The sequence below is a fragment of the Lepisma saccharinum genome, chromosome 20 (genome assembly GCF_977018435.1).
Source record: "Lepisma saccharinum chromosome 20, izLepSacc3.1, whole genome shotgun sequence".
Taxonomy (NCBI): domain Eukaryota; kingdom Metazoa; phylum Arthropoda; class Insecta; order Zygentoma; family Lepismatidae; genus Lepisma; species Lepisma saccharinum.
The window spans coordinates 33,655,065-33,673,815 of record NC_139248.1 but is presented as its reverse complement, the minus strand read 5'-3'; positions in this window follow the sequence as shown (position 1 = coordinate 33,673,815).

Genomic DNA, 18,751 nt, shown 5'->3' with positions numbered 1-18,751 from the left:
AGGGCATGGTGCCAAGAACAGGGGAACACTTTACTTTTTACTTTTAGAGCCACATGTTTATGGTGAATAGATCAAGATTTTGATAAAAGAATGCTCATTTTAGGATCAAAGGTGGTATAAAAATTAAATTTTTATACTAAAATTGTGAATATGATCTCAAATTTGGTTCGAAAACTGCACTACTTATACAAATATTTCCTTTATGATACAAGGTGATTCTCATAAAACTTACCTGATGAATGCCAATAATGCTGCAGGTGATTCATATAACCGCTCCCAATTACAACATATAATATGTGGACAGTGTGGAGTCTAATGGTGTGCGGATGGTTCGACAGGTGGCAGCACTTGTGCTTGCAAGGTTCAAGGTCATAGCTGTGCACCTATGAACCCGTTTGCAGTGCCCAGGTGACATCATGGAGTACGCTTTTGAATATTTATCCACTGTAAACACAAAGGCCATGTGTTAGGAGATTCATATTCTTGTATCTCTGATAATATCTCACGGTGCTGTAAGTACATGTCCACTTTATCTATAAAAAAAATTAAAAATTCTGAGTTTGTTTACCATACATTTTTGTCCGATGAGAAGTTCCGAAAAGTTGGGAGGGCAAATTCTGACTAAAAATTTCAGGTTGCTAACATTTTTACTACCATATTACGAACATTTAAAATTCAAATTACCAGAAATTGCACCAAAGAGGAGACTGAAGAAAGGTGCCATTCCAACATTAATAATGATGATAAGTAGTGTCCGTACATGACGTGTGAAGTAGGGATGACAAAATCCTGATTTTTTTTTTCCTACGGAGTATATGATCGTAAAATGAGGAAGACTGAACTTTATTAATAAATTCTACCTGAAAAATCGTTAAAACACACTCTCTCTCCGAAATCCAGGTAGTAATATTTCCAATCTAGATTTATAGTTTATTGGAATTCTGTTATTTTTGGTCATCCCTAGTGTGAAGGTAAGATGTGCTAGGAAAGAGGTTCAGTCCGATTTGAACAGCAGAATCCAAAAAATTGAAAAGAAATACTATGAAGCAAATACAATGGATTGAAAGTTGCTTTTTTTCCAGTTCTTTCCAGCACTTAACTGTGGGAAAAATTATGCTTTTCTTTACTTATAATTTTTTTTATGCACCATTCAGGCCCGTTGCTAGAATTGATCTCCAGGGTGGGCTTTGTAAACAAAGTCCAGTTTTCAAAAGTTTTAACAGTATTAAATCAAGGTAAATTGAGGGGAGGCATTGTTTTTATAATACATAAAATTTAGAAATATGCAAATAAGTTATTTTTCTATATCTTCTAAAACATCTATTGAAGTGTTAATTGACTACAACTGACACCATGCCTTAATACACACACTTTACTATTTTTGACGATACAAGTAGAAATGTACAATATTCACTTCAATCATAGTGCCTACCGTGCCCCGGCCGAAGCAATAAAACTCCTCCGTTCTGAAAACTATAGATTGTTGGCATTTGATGCAGCTGTGGAAGGAATGTGGATGATGACATTAAAGTCCCAGATATTTGTCAAAGGAGAGGCTGCAACAGGAGCAGGAAAGTTACAGATTAAGAAGCTCCCCTATTCAAGTACTTTCTAAAGTCTGAGGATCTTCTAAACACTTGCTGGTACTTAGATTTCGACTCTCAAACAAGATAAACATATCTAATAGCTTCTGTTTATGTTCTGTGAATTTATCCCTCAAGAACTTGTGAACAAAATAATAGCTATTTGCTGTTTACATTTCCACTCTTCACCTCAAAGAAATTAGATTGGATTGATTTAAGTCCACTTTATGCACAGTAAGGCTAATCGGGACTGGACCTAAAGTTTAAAGTGGGATCCGAACCACCGTGTGCCTCCACAAAATAGTTTTACCTAATGTCAAGGGGGCTGGTGGCCCTGCCAGGGGGCTGAGCCGCTCCTGGCTACCGGCCAGGCATCATTACATTTATGTATTCTATGTAAGTTATGTTGTGATGCTCTTCAATATGTTTTTCCTCTTTTAAACAAGAGCGTTGAATGCTTTACAGTGCTGGAAATAGCAGACACTCAGAAGTTTCATCTTTATGATGTCACATAAACCCTGATGGGGTTGTAAAACATTGGGGCTGAAAAAAAAGGTCTCGAGAGGGGCGAAGGACCTTGGATTCACACATTTTCTGCAGTGAGCTGGACCGCTTGACACCATTGCACTCGACAGGAAATGTAGTGGGAATGGGAGGCAGAACTCGTTATTTTGATACACTAAAAATTAGCAAATCTCTTGTATATTTCTAGCTGTTTCATGGTGTCCCTTGACTAATTTCACACAAGTATGTGAATATTCAAAGAAGCATCTGCCCCTGCTTTGAAGCAGTATTTCTTCTTTTGTGGATTTATTTCAACCATGTAATATTTACAACAGGTAGTGTGTGCATAGGCGCAACCACGAATTTTTGTCTGAGGGGGGTGGGGGCAAGTACCAGGATAAACTTACCAACAACAATAATAATAATAATAGTCATGGCATTATTATTACTAGTGGCAGTAGTAGTATCCAAGACGTTATCATCCTCAAATTATGCAAAAAGGGGGTAGAAGTTGGTGCTATAGCATTTGTTTGGTCAAACGTTTTTGAAATATTTTTTCAACACAGTCAATTTCACGTTAGCTAATAATTAAAAACAAGCGCACAAACTTGTATTTTTGAATGGCAGAAAATGAATGATAAATGCATTCCTAAAGATATTTTTTTTGTACATATAATACAAGGTGTATAACTTTCATGTGCAACATATGTTTTACACATATACAACATGGAGTGACATAAAATAAGAAAATTCATATGCAACATGCTAACACTAAATTATGTACATATTCAATACATATATACAACACATATTATTTAAAAACATTACATTATAGAAAACAATTATATTGCGAGCAAAGGGAGCAAGAACATTTTTAGATCCAATTTTTGAAATTTAAAACAATATTGATTAAATGGTGCACAAATAATTTCACTGGTTGCCATGGCATTCTCCTTTTTACAACTTCATTCATTTAGATAGCTCGTCATCCATGGCAGACTCCTGCCGCCCCCTTAACTTGCCGAAACTGAGGTCTTCCGAGCGAAGCGAGCAAGAAAATAATACGAAATGTATTTTGCATAAAATTTGGAATCGAAGGGGGCAATTCTGCTCTGTGCCCCCTCCCCTGCAGGTCCTTTTGGTCGTCAATGATCGCCTCCGCTAGAATTGACTTCCATCCAAGGTTGGGGGGGGGGGGGGGGTTGTGCCACTGAGTGCGTGATATTTTCAAGTACACACTATGTAGATGAAGTAGGGAGTTCTAACAATTTCCTACATTTTTGCACATTATTAATATTATTACTATTGTGACCCAAATTACATTAATTATAAATTATAATTACATATTAACAATAGCGTTAGGCAATAAAGGCCATAAAGCTTAACAATTTAATCAACAAACTGCTTTCTTTGTTCATTTCTTCATTATTACCATCCTTGTTAGAGTATGTAAAATATCAGAAAATGTTAAAATTACGTACAGAATGAACAATTATCAAAATAATTACAAGAAGATAAAACATACGGCTTGAATGAAAATATTAGATTTTATCACAAGGGGCGATTCTTTTTTGCCACAGAGTGTACTTCTGTATAATATTTAAAATGCAATATTTTTATTATTTTGCTTTTGTCTTCGCTGCATCTCCCGATGACAAATCCATTTTTGCTTCTCACATTTTTACAACAGGAATGATCAATTTTCTGTGGTTTTTGCCTTACTCGTAGGATAATTAAGACATGAGAAATGTGTTTGTAAATTAAACTCTGAATTTAGTGTCAGAGTTCATTTTGCATAATTTCGTGACAAAACGGTAGGAAAAAGCATGAAATATGAATATTACAGCATGTTTCACATTTTGTGTTTTTCACATACGCCCACTGTGGGACAAGTTTTTTGAGCATGTGCTAGATTCCCTAGTAGAATGTGGCTCCAAGGAGAACAATGTCAATATTTATTACCTGTTAGTGTAACTTGGCAGGTACACAATTTTAGATTTATGTATACGGAATTCATATGTTGCGCACTGGTGTGCATGTCCATAGAATTAATTCTATCATTGCTGTTATTCTAAGGTGGGCAAATGATTCATGTACTTTCATTGTGACCTCCAAAAATACACTAACATCAAACTTGGATTGCATGGTCGTCAATCAATGTGATTATCTCTGCCCTTGTCATATTTGCTGAGGAACTAGTTCACATTCCAGACAATCATTGAATAAATCCAGCCCTTCATATTCTCATTGTGATGATAGTTATTCTGCATACTTCCCAGTGCTTCTCTCTGAACTTTTAACTCCTATTGAGATTTCATGTTCATTTTTTTTATTTTATACCTATAGAGCTGTTAATACTGCACACATGCATTCTGTTACACTAATAGATCATTAAACTCAATGGTGGACTAGGGCTGTGCCCGAAATCTGTAGCAGCTGTCACCTAGAGCACCATCGCACCCTAGATTCAGACTATCGTCCGAATCTGCAACACAGGTGGAGTGAGTTGGAGGGAAGTGCAATAAGTAACAAGTGCACACTTCAGCTCCCTGTAGCCCTATGCTCTGCAGCCATACTGCAACTTTCACTTTGCAGAGGCAATGTTTATTGAATGGGCAAAATTAAACTTAATTGTATTTGGACATTTTCTCGATAACACTTTGTAGAAAGAATTGGAAAAGAAGAATTCACATGCCACATTTTTTATATGATTAGTGCTGTTAAAAAAAGACCGGACTTTTGCAATACAAACTCTATTACCACAATTACAACATTACACTCGTGTCGCTTGCCATCTCTGTGTGAATTCTCCACGTCGCTTGTAGCTTCGATCTGAAATTCCCTTTGTCATTGGTCTAAGTAAAGGGAGATTTCAGACTGAAACGACACGTGACAAATGCCGCTTATGATTGAGACAATCGGCAGCAAGGTTTCACACTGCGGCAGCATGACAGGGCACACATGGTTGCATTCAATTGGTGAAATCCTCTAGCGACATGTGTCGCTTTGGTGTGAATTCTCTGACAGTCGTGCACCACCGCTCGGCTCTTCGATAATAGCCAGCGAGTTCAAATGCGACTGACAGCTGATTGCAATTTTTTTATATATATTAACTATTGTTCACACTTCGCTTTTTAAAATAGAAAACCTCAGGTTTAGGCCATATTATGTATACTATTGTGTCTGCGTATTCTGAGCCAGCAGTTAAATTAGTCAATGCGCACAGGTGAATAATTGTTTTTCGTTAGGTCTGGAATGATATTCAATATATCTTGAGCCCAAAATCTCCCAATCACGCTTTCTACGAACGTGCATACCACACTTACGTGAGACGAAGCAACGACTGCTTTTGCCAACGGTCTGGACCAGAATTGGATTTTTTTTACAGCATTGACCATAATAATATCTCTTCCCAGTATTATGGTACCACTTTCTGCAGAGAATGAAGTTACCAATTTAAATGGAACATCTTTGTGGACTTTTTGTGAACCCATTTACGCTTACTGATTTCCTCTTTCGGACCTGAATTGGATTTATTTACAATTCCTGGACCTTTAACAACCCTGGTGCCAATACATTATAAGGTTTGGTCGATTTCTTAGTTCTCTATGTCGATACATAAAGGCTGGTTTACACTGGTCGAGTAGCTGGAGTGAGTAGGGTAAAGCGAGCTACTCTCCCCCTGTAAGCAACTGGGGAGAGCACTGGAGCCAGTACTCGCTCCAGTAGTCAGGACATTCGAGTGGTTGTCCACGGAGGACAGCGACTCGACCAAGTAAACTCTTTCTGAGGACAGTATAGAGTCTGTGTTGTGTTGTGTCTGTGAGCAGGGGGAGCCCATCCCCCTCAAATCACAAAAAGGGGTCCCCCTGGGCCCCGAATCACGTCATTCGTCCCCTCAAACCATGTTATAATCTCTATAAAGTATTTAATTAGGACAGCATGTTTACTGACAGTAACTATTTTTTTTAGCTTTATTGAACACTATAATTTATCTGTACCTCCTCTCTAAACAGGGATGTCCATCACCCCAAGGTCATGAATGCAATACCCCCCCCCCACCTTAATGTATTCATAAAAATCCCCCACAATAGTTTGGATGAATACATAATACGTAGTTGCTGTTTATTTGAATGCAATAACATGTTGAACTGTCCATATTTTATTAATTGTTCACTTTTCGAAATAACTGAAAGCTAGCATGTTGATTGCTTAAATGTAATAAATTAAATTATATAAATATGCATTTAAACAGTGTTTGTGAATTGGAGAATAAGATTTATAAAATCCACACATTTAACACAAATTTTTACATAACTTAAGACAGAAAATTCAACCTGACCAAACGAATAACTTGCTGCAGTCCCGCGACAGGTTAAGTTTGAAGCAACATTTCACACATGTAGCGATACAAGGGTGCCCATCCCCCCAAGGCCTATGATGCACTCCCCCCCCCCAAATGGGTAGAACGTCCCCCCCTTTATGCCGATATGTCGGTTTTTAATGGCTCTAATTGCACTCATTGTGCGGTCTGCAGAGAAATTTGTCAACTTATTTTATATAAGACCTGAAAATTTGGAAAGATCTAAAACTGAACAACAACACTGTATGGTTTAAGAAATCCATTCTTAACCCATTTCTGTAGATCCATAACTTATTCTGAACCCGTCATGTCGTGTGTACCTGAACTTTCTAACTTTCTCAATCTCATCTTCCCCATCGCGATTGACCACAAGGTAAGAAAGCGACGTTAAATAACTCAATGTTAATAATGTTTTCCATTGCAAAGCTTCAGAAACACTTTACAATCAAGCCATGTGAACAGGAAGAATAGCATAAAAAACTTATAAAATAATTACCTGTCATGTTTCTCGTGGCTCATCTCATTAGGCTGATTTTGTTAACCTTGTTCTGAACTTGAACCTGAAGCACTTTCATCATTGGTGTAATTTAGCCAAGGCCCACTTCCAAATTTAACTTCCACAGTTTTGTACTTTATGGGAAGATTATTTTTAGTTTTATATTCATGTTTAAGTTCATAGTGTTTTTTCCACTTACCCTAGCAATGAATGGTATTACATGTGAACTCCACACACTTGTACTTGTACCAAAGAGTCTTGTAAGACTCTTTGGAATGAATGTTCCCCTTTCAATTTACAGAGTCAATAAAAGTAAGCTTTAGATAACGAAAACTGACAGTATTATACAATCCAGTCAGTCGTAGCACAGGAACACATGAAGCGAACAGTAGCGGCGATTGGGATCCAAAACTAGGGGAGCAAAGTACCCAAACTGGGGGGAGGCAGGACAGTTTACTTTCCCACATTAGGTTTAGCATGATGCAGGAGTAAAAGTGGCAAAAAGTGGGGGGGGGGGACAATTCGCCCACGCCCCCCTCCCTCCCTCAATCTCCGCCACTGCAAGCGAAACAAATCGTGTTTGAAATCATCCAGCACTAAGGCTGAAGTCTGCAGTGTCCGAAAAACACCAGGCATTGTTTACTACTGGCCGAGATGCCAATAATAGAAAGGTGCATAACCATGGACGTCCGCAGGATTTTTTCCAGGGAGGGGCAAGGAAGGTATTTTTTTCCAGGGGGGGGCCAACATGACATATTTTCCCCAAAAATAGTGTGCATCCTTCAAAAAACATTGCTAAATTTGAATTTATCATGTTCGTGCAATAATTAACACACATTATTGAGGCTGAAATTAAATTATATGTGTGAAATATGTAATTTTTAATTGACTTTCGTTTTCCAGGGGGGGGGGGCACGGCCCCCCCTTGCCCCCCCTTCCGGACGCCCATGTGCATAACATTCGAAACCTTTCAAGAAAACAATCAAATGAAACGATCCTCCCATTTTTGTGTGAAGATAGAACCTCTGACAATAAAGTTCGGTGAATGATCCTGAATATCGAAAGTAGACAAATTCTTAATGAAACCTATCTTACTGTCCTTCGAAGTAGTCCCCTCCCATGGCTATGCACCGTTGAGAACGGCTGTACATGTCCTGGAAACTTTTAGAAAAGTCTTCTTTCGGGATGGTGTTCAAGACCCTCGTCACGTTCCGTTGGATGTCCGGAATATCCTCAAATCTCTGACCTTTCAAAGCGATTTTGAGGCGTGGGAAGAGAAAGAAATCTGGAGGATTCAGATCCAAATTTCTTGCAATGCATTGCTACAGAGGATGAGAGCTGGTGTGTGAGGTACGACGCTGAAACGAAACGCCAAAGCATGGAATGGCGTTCTTCTGCATCACCCCGTCGGAAGAAGGTCAAGGCGTAAAACTCACGCATCATGACGATGCTATCACTTTCTTTGACATTGATGGCATGATCCACAAGGAATTCCTGCCGGAGGGAACAACAATTTTTCCGCCTTGGCCTTCTTCCGACGGGTGATGCAGGAGAACGCCATTCCATGCTTTGGCGTTTCGTTTCAGCGTCGTACCTCGCACACCAGCTCTCATCCTCTGTAGCAATGCATTGCAAGAAATTTGGATCTGAATCCTCCAGATTTCTTTCTCTTCCCACGCCTCAAAATCGCTTTGAAAGGTCAGAGATTTGAGGATATTCCGGACATCCAACGGAACGTGACGAGGGTCTTGAACACCATCCCGAAAGAAGACTTTTCTAAAAGTTTCCAGGACATGTACAGCCGTTCTCAACGGTGCATAGCCATGGGAGGGGACTACTTCAAAGGACAGTAAGATAGGTTTCATTAAGAATTCGTCTACTTTCGATATTCAGGATCATTCACCGAACTTTATTGTCAGAGGTTGTATGTATAAGTGGCAGCTAAACTATAAAATGTTGTCCCCCAAAAAAGTTCCCACGACGCAGGCGCGTAATGAATTCCCCCTGTGGACACCTCTGTAGCGATAGTATAAAACTTCACATTCACCCGAGTAAAACGTAAAGCAATTATCTCCATAAGAAACTATTGCGAGCGAAGCGAGCAAGAAAATTTTTCCACCCGTTTCTTTGCAGGCTTTCAAGAATATTAATTTAATGGTGTGTCAGTACTTTCTTCTGGATCCCGCGATAGTTACTCTTTTCGAACGTTCGGTGCCAAAAACGTGTGTTTGTCTGTGATATAATATTCGAACTCCCCCCCAACTACAGAAATCCCTTGACAATCCAAGACTTAACTCTTTATCAAGAGCTTCATTCCCCCCCCCTTAAATTTAATACTCAATCCTCCCACCAAAATTTCCATGACAATTTTAGACTTACTGTTTATGTTGAAGAGTGGATATTGCCTCCTGCAAAACAAATAATTCTCAATCCCCGCACCAGAATTTGCGCAACAGTCGCAGACAAGAGTAATACAAAGAATTGGATGCCCCCTCAGTAGTATTGATGTACGCTAACGTCGGTCGCTCCATGGGTGGTCTTAATTTGCACGTACTTATAACTAATTTGCACGGGTTTTAATTAATTTGCACGTACTTAGAACTAATTTGCACGTACTTAGAGTACTTTACATTTATGTATTTGCATGTTTATAACTTTTTATGAATATATAATTATTTATTTTATGAAAAATATGTATATAGAAGGTAATTAGAGGTACTAAATGCTATGCATATGGTTTTATATTTATTACTGCAAAGTATGTAATGTATAAAATGTTAATATTAATGTTTATAATATTGAAAATAAGAGTTTATGGTTTATGAACCGCTATGAACGGTGGTAATGGTACGAAAGAAGACGGTCCCGGTACTCGAACCCGCGATATGTAATATTATTAATTAGTACTATGTAATAATGTATGTTATTATGGTATGAAACACGGTGGTCTCAGACGCTAGACAGAATACTGTCTCAGAATCTCGACTCGGCGGTGAAGGTAGACGAGAAAGGAATTTGGGGAAGTGCGGTCAAGGTCAAATGACGTCACAACGTCAGAACCCGATTGACCAATCAGAACCGGTTTTTCCAAGGTTAACCAGTACGCAAGAACAGGAGAAAGGTATGCAATGCCGTAGGGCAGGGGAGGGATTCAACCAGACAACAAAGGATGTCTGAGAATGCGCAGCAATGGTCAAATCTCTGAAGCTATGCGTCGCTTGTAGAACCGGTTTCCGCCGCCAATTAATATTCCGCTCAGGGTTGCCCCAACGCACAGGACGCTTTAGCGCGGGTTTTTTTTATCTGTACTATGAAGAAGGGAGAGCTATCAGTTTTCACCATTTGCTTTTATCACGGGGTAACGAACCTAGGACCCTTTGATTATTGATTTAGGTAGTAAATGTATGTTACTGTGTGCTATTTAACTTAATTTTGAGTTTATTTTTTACCAAACTTTGACTTTATGTCAAACATTTTCACAGCTTATCCTTATTTTTACAAAATAACACTATTTATACTATTCAGGCAACATTTTTTATTAAATCTTGGACTCACAAAGACATTTTTTCAACTTTTAACTTATTATTTTACAACTTTATGTTAATTTTTTACCAAAATAACACTATTTATACTATTCAGGCAACATTTTTTCATTAATTTTGGATTCACAAAGACATTTTTTTAAACTTTTAACTTATTATTTTACAACTTTATGTTAATTTTTTACCAAAATAACACTATTTATACTATTCAGGCAACATTTTTTCATTAAATTTTGGATTCACAGACATTTTTTTCAACTTTTAACTTATTATTTTACAATTTTTATGTTAATTTTTACCAAAATAACACTATTTATACTATTCAGGCAACATTTTTTCATTAATTTTGGATTCACAAAGACATTTTTTTCAACTTTTAACTTATTATTTTACAATTTTTATGTTAATTTTTACCAAAATAACACTATTTATACTATTCAGGCAACATTTTTTCATTAAATTTGGGATTCACAAAGACATTTTTTTCAACTTTTAACTTATTATTTTACAATTTTATGTTAATTTTTTATCAAAATAACACTATTTATACTATTCAGGCAACATTTTTTATTAAATTTTGGACTCACAAAGACATTTTTTACAACTTTTTAATTTATTATTTTACAATTTTATACCTATTTTTACCAAAATAACACTATTTATACTATTCAGGAAAGACTTTTAGTTATATCTTCGACACACAAAGTGTGTTTTTTCAACTTCTGTCTGTTTATTTCACAAGTCCAGGCTTATTATTACCAAAATAACACAATTCAATCTGTTCAGGAAAGACTTGTAGTTACATTTTCGACACACAAAGTGTGTGTTCTCAACTTCTGTTTGTTTATTTCACAAGTTTAGGCTTATTATTACTCAAATAACACAATTTCATCTATTCAGGATATTTTGTATTTACAAAGACATTTTTTTCAACTTTTAACTTATTATTTTACAATTTTATGTTAATTTTTTATCAAAATAACACTATTTATACTATTCAGGCAACATTTTTTATTAAATTTTGGACTCACAAAGACATTTTTTACAACTTTTTAATTTATTATTTTACAATTTTATACCTATTTTTACCAAAATAACACTATTTATACTATTCAGGAAAGACTTTTAGTTATATCTTCGACACACAAAGTGTGTTTTTTCAACTTCTATCTGTTTATTTCACAAGTCCAGACTTATTATTACCAAAATAACACAATTCAATCTGTTCAGGAAAGACTTGTAGTTACATTTTCGACACACAAAGTGTGTGTTCTCAACTTCTATTTGTTTATTTCACAAGTTTAGGCTTATTATTACTCAAATAACACAATTTCATCTATTCAGAATATTTTGTATTTACAAAGAGATTTTTCAACTTTTAATTTATTATTTACAAGTTTATGTCTATTTTTTACTCAAATAACACAATTCTATCTGTTTAGGAAAGATTTTTAGTTATATTTTCGACACACAAAGTGTGAGTTTTCAATTTTTATCTGTTTATTTCACAAGTTTAGCCTAATATTTACTCAAATAACACGATTTGAACGTGTTTTTTTTATTACATTTTGGACACACACACACACACACACACACACACACACACACACACACAGATATATTTTCCAAGTTTACAGGATTATTCTCTAAGTTTACTCAAATAACACATTTTAAATGTGTTTTGAATTAAACTTTGTACACACGAAGTGTGTTTCGTCAATTCAAGAAAGTTTTCAATTATATTTTGGATGCAAAAGTATGTTTTGTCAAGTTCTACCCTTTTATTTTACAAGTTTAGGCTTATTATTATTCAAATAACCAATTTCATCTATTCAGACAACATTTTGTTTGTTATATTTTACTCACAAAGACATTTTATCAATTTTAAATTTATTATTTCTCAAGTTTATGTAATTTTTTATTCTAATAACACAATTTTAACTATTCAGGCATCATTTTTGTTGCAATTTGGACTTACAAAGAGATTTTTTTAAATCTTTGTATTAAATTTTCTATTTATTGCGTTTTGTATTTCACATTTGATATTACAAAGTTCTAAGGTGTGTATAATATTTCAAACTATTTTCAGGGTGTATTTGTTAATGCATTTGGATAATAACTATTAGGTTTTTGGATGAACTAATGTTAAGAATATTTCAACCAATCAGAAAATGTGTTGTTTTTATTTCCACCAATCAGAAAACGCGTCGGTTTTATTTCATCCAATTAGAAAACACGTTGATTTTATTTCAACCAATCAGAGAAGGTGTCAGATTTGCTTATGAGGTATAAAAACTGCGTAAAAGCAAGCAGAAGCTATTTTGAGAAGTATTTGTGAAGCATTGTGTCAAAGAAGACATCAAGTTGTGATTATTGGCCGTGAGTTTCAGACAAAGAACTCAAGAGAAGCTATAATTAAGGTAAATGATTTTTATTATGTAGCGTGTTTTTAAATAATATGTAAATGCTAATATTGAAACGAAGAAAACGTCAATACAAACCAAAAAGAATATGCGTAATGTGAACAAGTACTACAACTATATTTCTATTTTTCAGACGCTTCTAATTTTGTATGTGTGACTGAAAGGGACCATTAGTGAAAGATGGCGTCTTCAACCTCCACAAACAAGGCTAACCACACCACGGTGAGTACCTCGCAAGAGATTTTACCATTGGAATGTATATTTCTCCACTAGTTTTTTGAAATAATATATAAATCCAGAAAACAAAGAAACGAAAAAGTAAATACAGAAATGAATATGCGTAATATAAACAAGTACTACAACTATGTTTCTATTTTTCAGGTGTTCTTATTTGTGTACCTGTGAGTGGAAGGATCTATTACTGGAAATAACGTCAACGAAGTAACCGACAAGGGCATGAGTAACATGATTTCAGATGTTATCCATAAGGATTCTGTGTTGGAGATTTTGAAGAGGTATACACCTAGCAAGTATATTATATGCAGGGGTTGTTATCTAAATGTAGGCAACCATTTTTATGAGTGCGAGTGCGTATGCTGTAAAGATGAATTTCTGATTTCCGAATGTTTTTCTATTTGCCAAGGGAAAAGCCGTTTGTATGAATGCCAGCATTGTGTTGAGTGGATGTGCGAGAGAATCCAGTGTTATTTGCAGGATCAGGACAATACAAAACATATTTTTGATTTTTATATTACTAACCATGAGGATGTTGCGGATGCTTTGACGGCACACGAGGTACAGACAGAATACAAAGCTTTTTATAGTGTGTTATGTGAAATTTCAAACAATATCGAACTAGTGAAAACTCTTATAGATTCTATACGCTCAGCAGAGCTTACTTATGGTAGCACAGGATTTTTGTGAGAGTTGAATAAAGAGAGACTGACTAATAACAGCGAAAATGGTGCAATACATTATTGATGTACAAGGATTTATTTATAACAGAAAATTTATATTGCGTGAGATTTGTGTGAGTTCTACAAATTTGGACACTGTGTATTATGCGCTTGTGAGTGTTCCCGATTATTTCAAAGAGAACAAAGAATCGCGCTGGGTTAAAGACAATCTCCATGGATTAATGTATGATATTCCTTGTGGATGTGAAATATACTATGTCCGGAGGGCAGTTAGGAACTTGAACTGTCAAGGTGGTACATTTTTCTGCAAAGGAAAATCCCAAATTATCAAAGATTTGTTTAATATTGATAACATTGTTGATTTACAAACTGTAAACTGTCCATCCCTTAAGAATTTGTATATGTTTCAAGGAGGATTGTGCAAGTATCATTCTGATACTTCTCCCCCAGCTGAACAAGGTTGCGCATTCAGAAATGTTCAAAGACTTGTATGTTGGTACAATAATAAAAATATTAAGGTGTAATGTATTTTAGTGCAAATAATAAAGATTTGTGAAAAAGAAATGTTTTCTATGTTGTTATTTAGTTTTAAAGCCTGCATTCAAGGTATTTTCAAGTATTACCGTTTTTTTTTTTTTGAGTGATTGACTTAATACCAGGAGTTATACGAGCCGTATTTTAACTACAATCACTATATGTCTATGAGGACTAAAATCCACTGATTGAACCTTAAAGCTTAGGCTTACTATGTATATTGATTACTCACAGGACAACACGAATCTTACAGAGGATTGTAGGAGGCATAGGCCCACACGCCAGAGCCTTATTAGCCTGCAAGAACAACTTATATGTTGAATTGTGACTGTTTAGAAATAATATTTATAAAGTTTAAATCATTTTCATTAGATTACATATATATTTTGGATTCAAATAAAACACTCAAGTTAAGTTTTTTAAGTTTATTTTTATTTAATATACAAATATAGAATATATCAAATTTACATATATGAAAAATACTCTACCAAAGAGCAAAAGTCACATAGGGATTACGATTTAGCCGATGCTGAAATTCTTCCATGAGGGATTTGTAGTAAGAGAGAAATTTTTGCCATTGGTTAAAGTTGAGGGTGACTCCACCAGAGATGTTGGTGATTTCCACTTTTATGTTTTCTCCACTGCCCTCGAAGGTGAAGTAAAGTTCTTCTATAATGTTTATAGATCTGAACCTGTCTTCTTGTGTGGGGAATCTGTTTTTGTAAGTGTCGAAGATCGCATCTGATTTGTACACGCATGATGGGTACTCTTCTCTATTTAGGACAATGTAATTTTTCATGTTTCAAAATCAATTCAGTGTTTGTGAAAGTACCTCGAATAATGATATCCATGTTGGCAACGATGATGAATCTGGTTTCTGGTTTTATGTTGTTCATTTGGTGGGTACCTCGGATAGATTGCATTTTGGTTTGCTATCAATAAAAAGTTTTAAAAATATGCAACCAGTGCTACAAAGGGAACGGAAATTATCGACAATTTCTGGATTATAACTAAAATTCAGTTTGCCTTTTACATATCCAATATTTACAGACCAACACTAACTAGACTTCGATTTATATAAATGTAGCGGGAACTATATTTCTGAGAATCAAACTATATTAGGATTATATGTTAAACTTATACAAAACCAGATTATTCTATGTAAGTATATTTATATTGACTGGATTATTTAACAGATCAAACAGAAAGAAGGCAAAATTCACTAAACGTAGGTGATTGCATGAAAATAACTAGGTCAAGGAGTGACCAACAGTGAGCTGAGGTTATATATAGAGGGTCGCTCTTCATAATTCTTACCTTCGCTGGATCGGCGAAGGAACGCACTTGTGGGCGGTAGAACCTGAATGGGCTCCACCAAGACATCGGAGACTCGAAGCAGATGTCTTGGTGGATGAACCCAAGTAGGGTCATAGGCGCTAGGGTCAATTTGGTCATTTCTTCTTGTATGAGGAACCAATTTGGCCAACTCCCAAATTAACTTACATTGCTTATAACTAATTAAATTTGAAGAAAAATTATAATCTCTTAGACTGTAAACATATTTTATATTTAGGCTGCACAAGATCCAATGATAAAATTAAAAAATGGTAACCGCCCAGACAGGGACTCGAACCCTGGACAGATAGGTTAAAACCCTAATGCTATACCAACTAAGCTATCTGAGCACAAGGTATTCTTTTTTTGAAAAGTTAGTTATGTTAAGAAATATCGTTTGAGAACACTTTTGGTCTGGGTCGACAGAGAAGGAGACAGCATTTCCAAAATATTTTCAGACTGGATGTATTTTACCACCACTATAGAGGTCTTTACTATATGTAATTCGAAACGCTAGAGTTCAGTTAGCTTTCAAAATTGAGGTTACATAGTACAATATGTTGAAGATTTTGTGTTTGGCACACTTAACAAGTTACACTTATATCCATTTCAGGACAAATGATGCTAAAACTCTCAAATTTACTGTCAACTCATCAACTACTAGCAAAGTTTTAGTATTATATGTCCGTAATTAGATATAGTGTAACTTGTTAAGTGTGCCAAACACAAAATCTTCAACATATTGTACTATGTAACCTCAATTTTGAAAGCTAACTGAACTCTAGCGTTTCGAATTACATATAGTAAAGACCTCTATAGTGGTGGTAAAATACATCCAGTCTGAAAATATTTTGGAAATGCTGTCTCCTTCTCTGTCGACCCAGACCAAAAGTGTTCTCAAACGATATTTCTTAACATAACTAACTTTTCAAAAAAAGAATACCTTGTGCTCAGATAGCTTAGTTGGTATAGCATTAGGGTTTTAACCTATCTGTCCAGGGTTCGAGTCCCTGTCTGGGCGGTTACCATTTTTTAATTTTATCATTGGATCTTGTGCAGCCTAAATATAAAATATGTTTACAGTCTAAGAGATTATAATTTTTCTTCAAATTTAATTAGTTATAAGCAATGTAAGTTAATTTGGGAGTTGGCCAAATTGGTTCCTCATACAAGAAGAAATGACCAAATTGACCCTAGCGCCTATGACCCTACTTGGGTTCATCCACCAAGACATCTGCTTCGAGTCTCCGATGTCTTGGTGGAGCCCATTCAGGTTCTACCGCCCACAAGTGCGTTCCTTCGCCGATCCAGCGAAGGTAAGAATTATGAAGAGCGACCCTCTATATATAACCTCAGCTCACTGTTGGTCACTCCTTGACCTAGTTATTTTCATGCAATCACCTACGTTTAGTGAATTTTGCCTTCTTTCTGTTTGATCTGTTAAATAATCCAGTCAATATAAATATACTTACATAGAATAATCTGGTTTTGTATAAGTTTAACATATAATCCTAATATAGTTTGATTCTCAGAAATATAGTTCCCGCTACATTTATATAAATCGAAGTCTAGTTAGTGTTGGTCTGTAAATATTGGATATGTAAAAGGCAAACTGAATTTTAGTTATAATCCAGAAATTGTCGATAATTTCCGTTCCCTTTGTAGCACTGGTTGCATATTTTTAAAACTTTTTATTGAAAGCAAACCAAAATGCAATCTATCCGAGGTACCCACCAAATGAACAACATAAAACCAGAAACCAGATTCATCATCGTTGCCAACATGGATATCATTATTCGAGGTACTTTCACAAACACTGAATTGATTTTGAAACATGAAAAATTACATTGTCCTAAATAGAGAAGAGTACCCATCATGCGTGTACAAATCAGATGCGATCTTCGACACTTACAAAAACAGATTCCCCACACAAGAAGACAGGTTCAGATCTATAAACATTATAGAAGAACTTTACTTCACCTTCGAGGGCAGTGGAGAAAACATAAAAGTGGAAATCACCAACATCTCTGGTGGAGTCACCCTCAACTTTAACCAATGGCAAAAATTTCTCTCTTACTACAAATCCCTCATGGAAGAATTTCAGCATCGGCTAAATCGTAATCCCTATGTGACTTTTGCTCTTTGGTAGAGTATTTTTCATATATGTAAATTTGATATATTCTATATTTGTATATTAAATAAAAATAAACTTAAAAAACTTAACTTGAGTGTTTTATTTGAATCCAAAATATATATGTAATCTAATGAAAATGATTTAAACTTTATAAATATTATTTCTAAACAGTCACAATTCAACATATAAGTTGTTCTTGCAGGCTAATAAAGCTCTGGCGTGTGGGCCTATGCCTCCTACAATCCTCTGTAAGATTCGTGTTGTCCTGTGAGTAATCAATATACATAGTAAGCCTAAGCTTTAAGGTTCAATCAGTGGATTTTAGTCCTCATAGACATATAGTGATTGTAGTTAAAATACGGCTCGTATAACTCCTGGTATTAAGTCAATCACTCAAAAAAAAAAAACGGTAATACTTGAAAATACCTTGAATGCAGGCTTTAAAACTAAATAACAACATAGAAAACATTTCTTTTTCACAAATCTTTATTATTTGCACTAAAATACATTACACCTTAATATTTTTATTATTGTACCAACATACAAGTCTTTGAACATTTCTGAATGCGCAACCTTGTTCAGCTGGGGGAGAAGTATCAGAATGATACTTGCACAATCCTCCTTGAAACATATACAAATTCTTAAGGGATGGACAGTTTACAGTTTGTAAATCAACAATGTTATCAATATTAAACAAATCTTTGATAATTTGGGATTTTCCTTTGCAGAAAAATGTACCACCTTGACAGTTCAAGTTCCTAACTGCCCTCCGGACATAGTATATTTCACATCCACAAGGAATATCATACATTAATCCATGGAGATTGTCTTTAACCCAGCGCGATTCTTTGTTCTCTTTGAAATAATCGGGAACACTCACAAGCGCATAATACACAGTGTCCAAATTTGTAGAACTCACA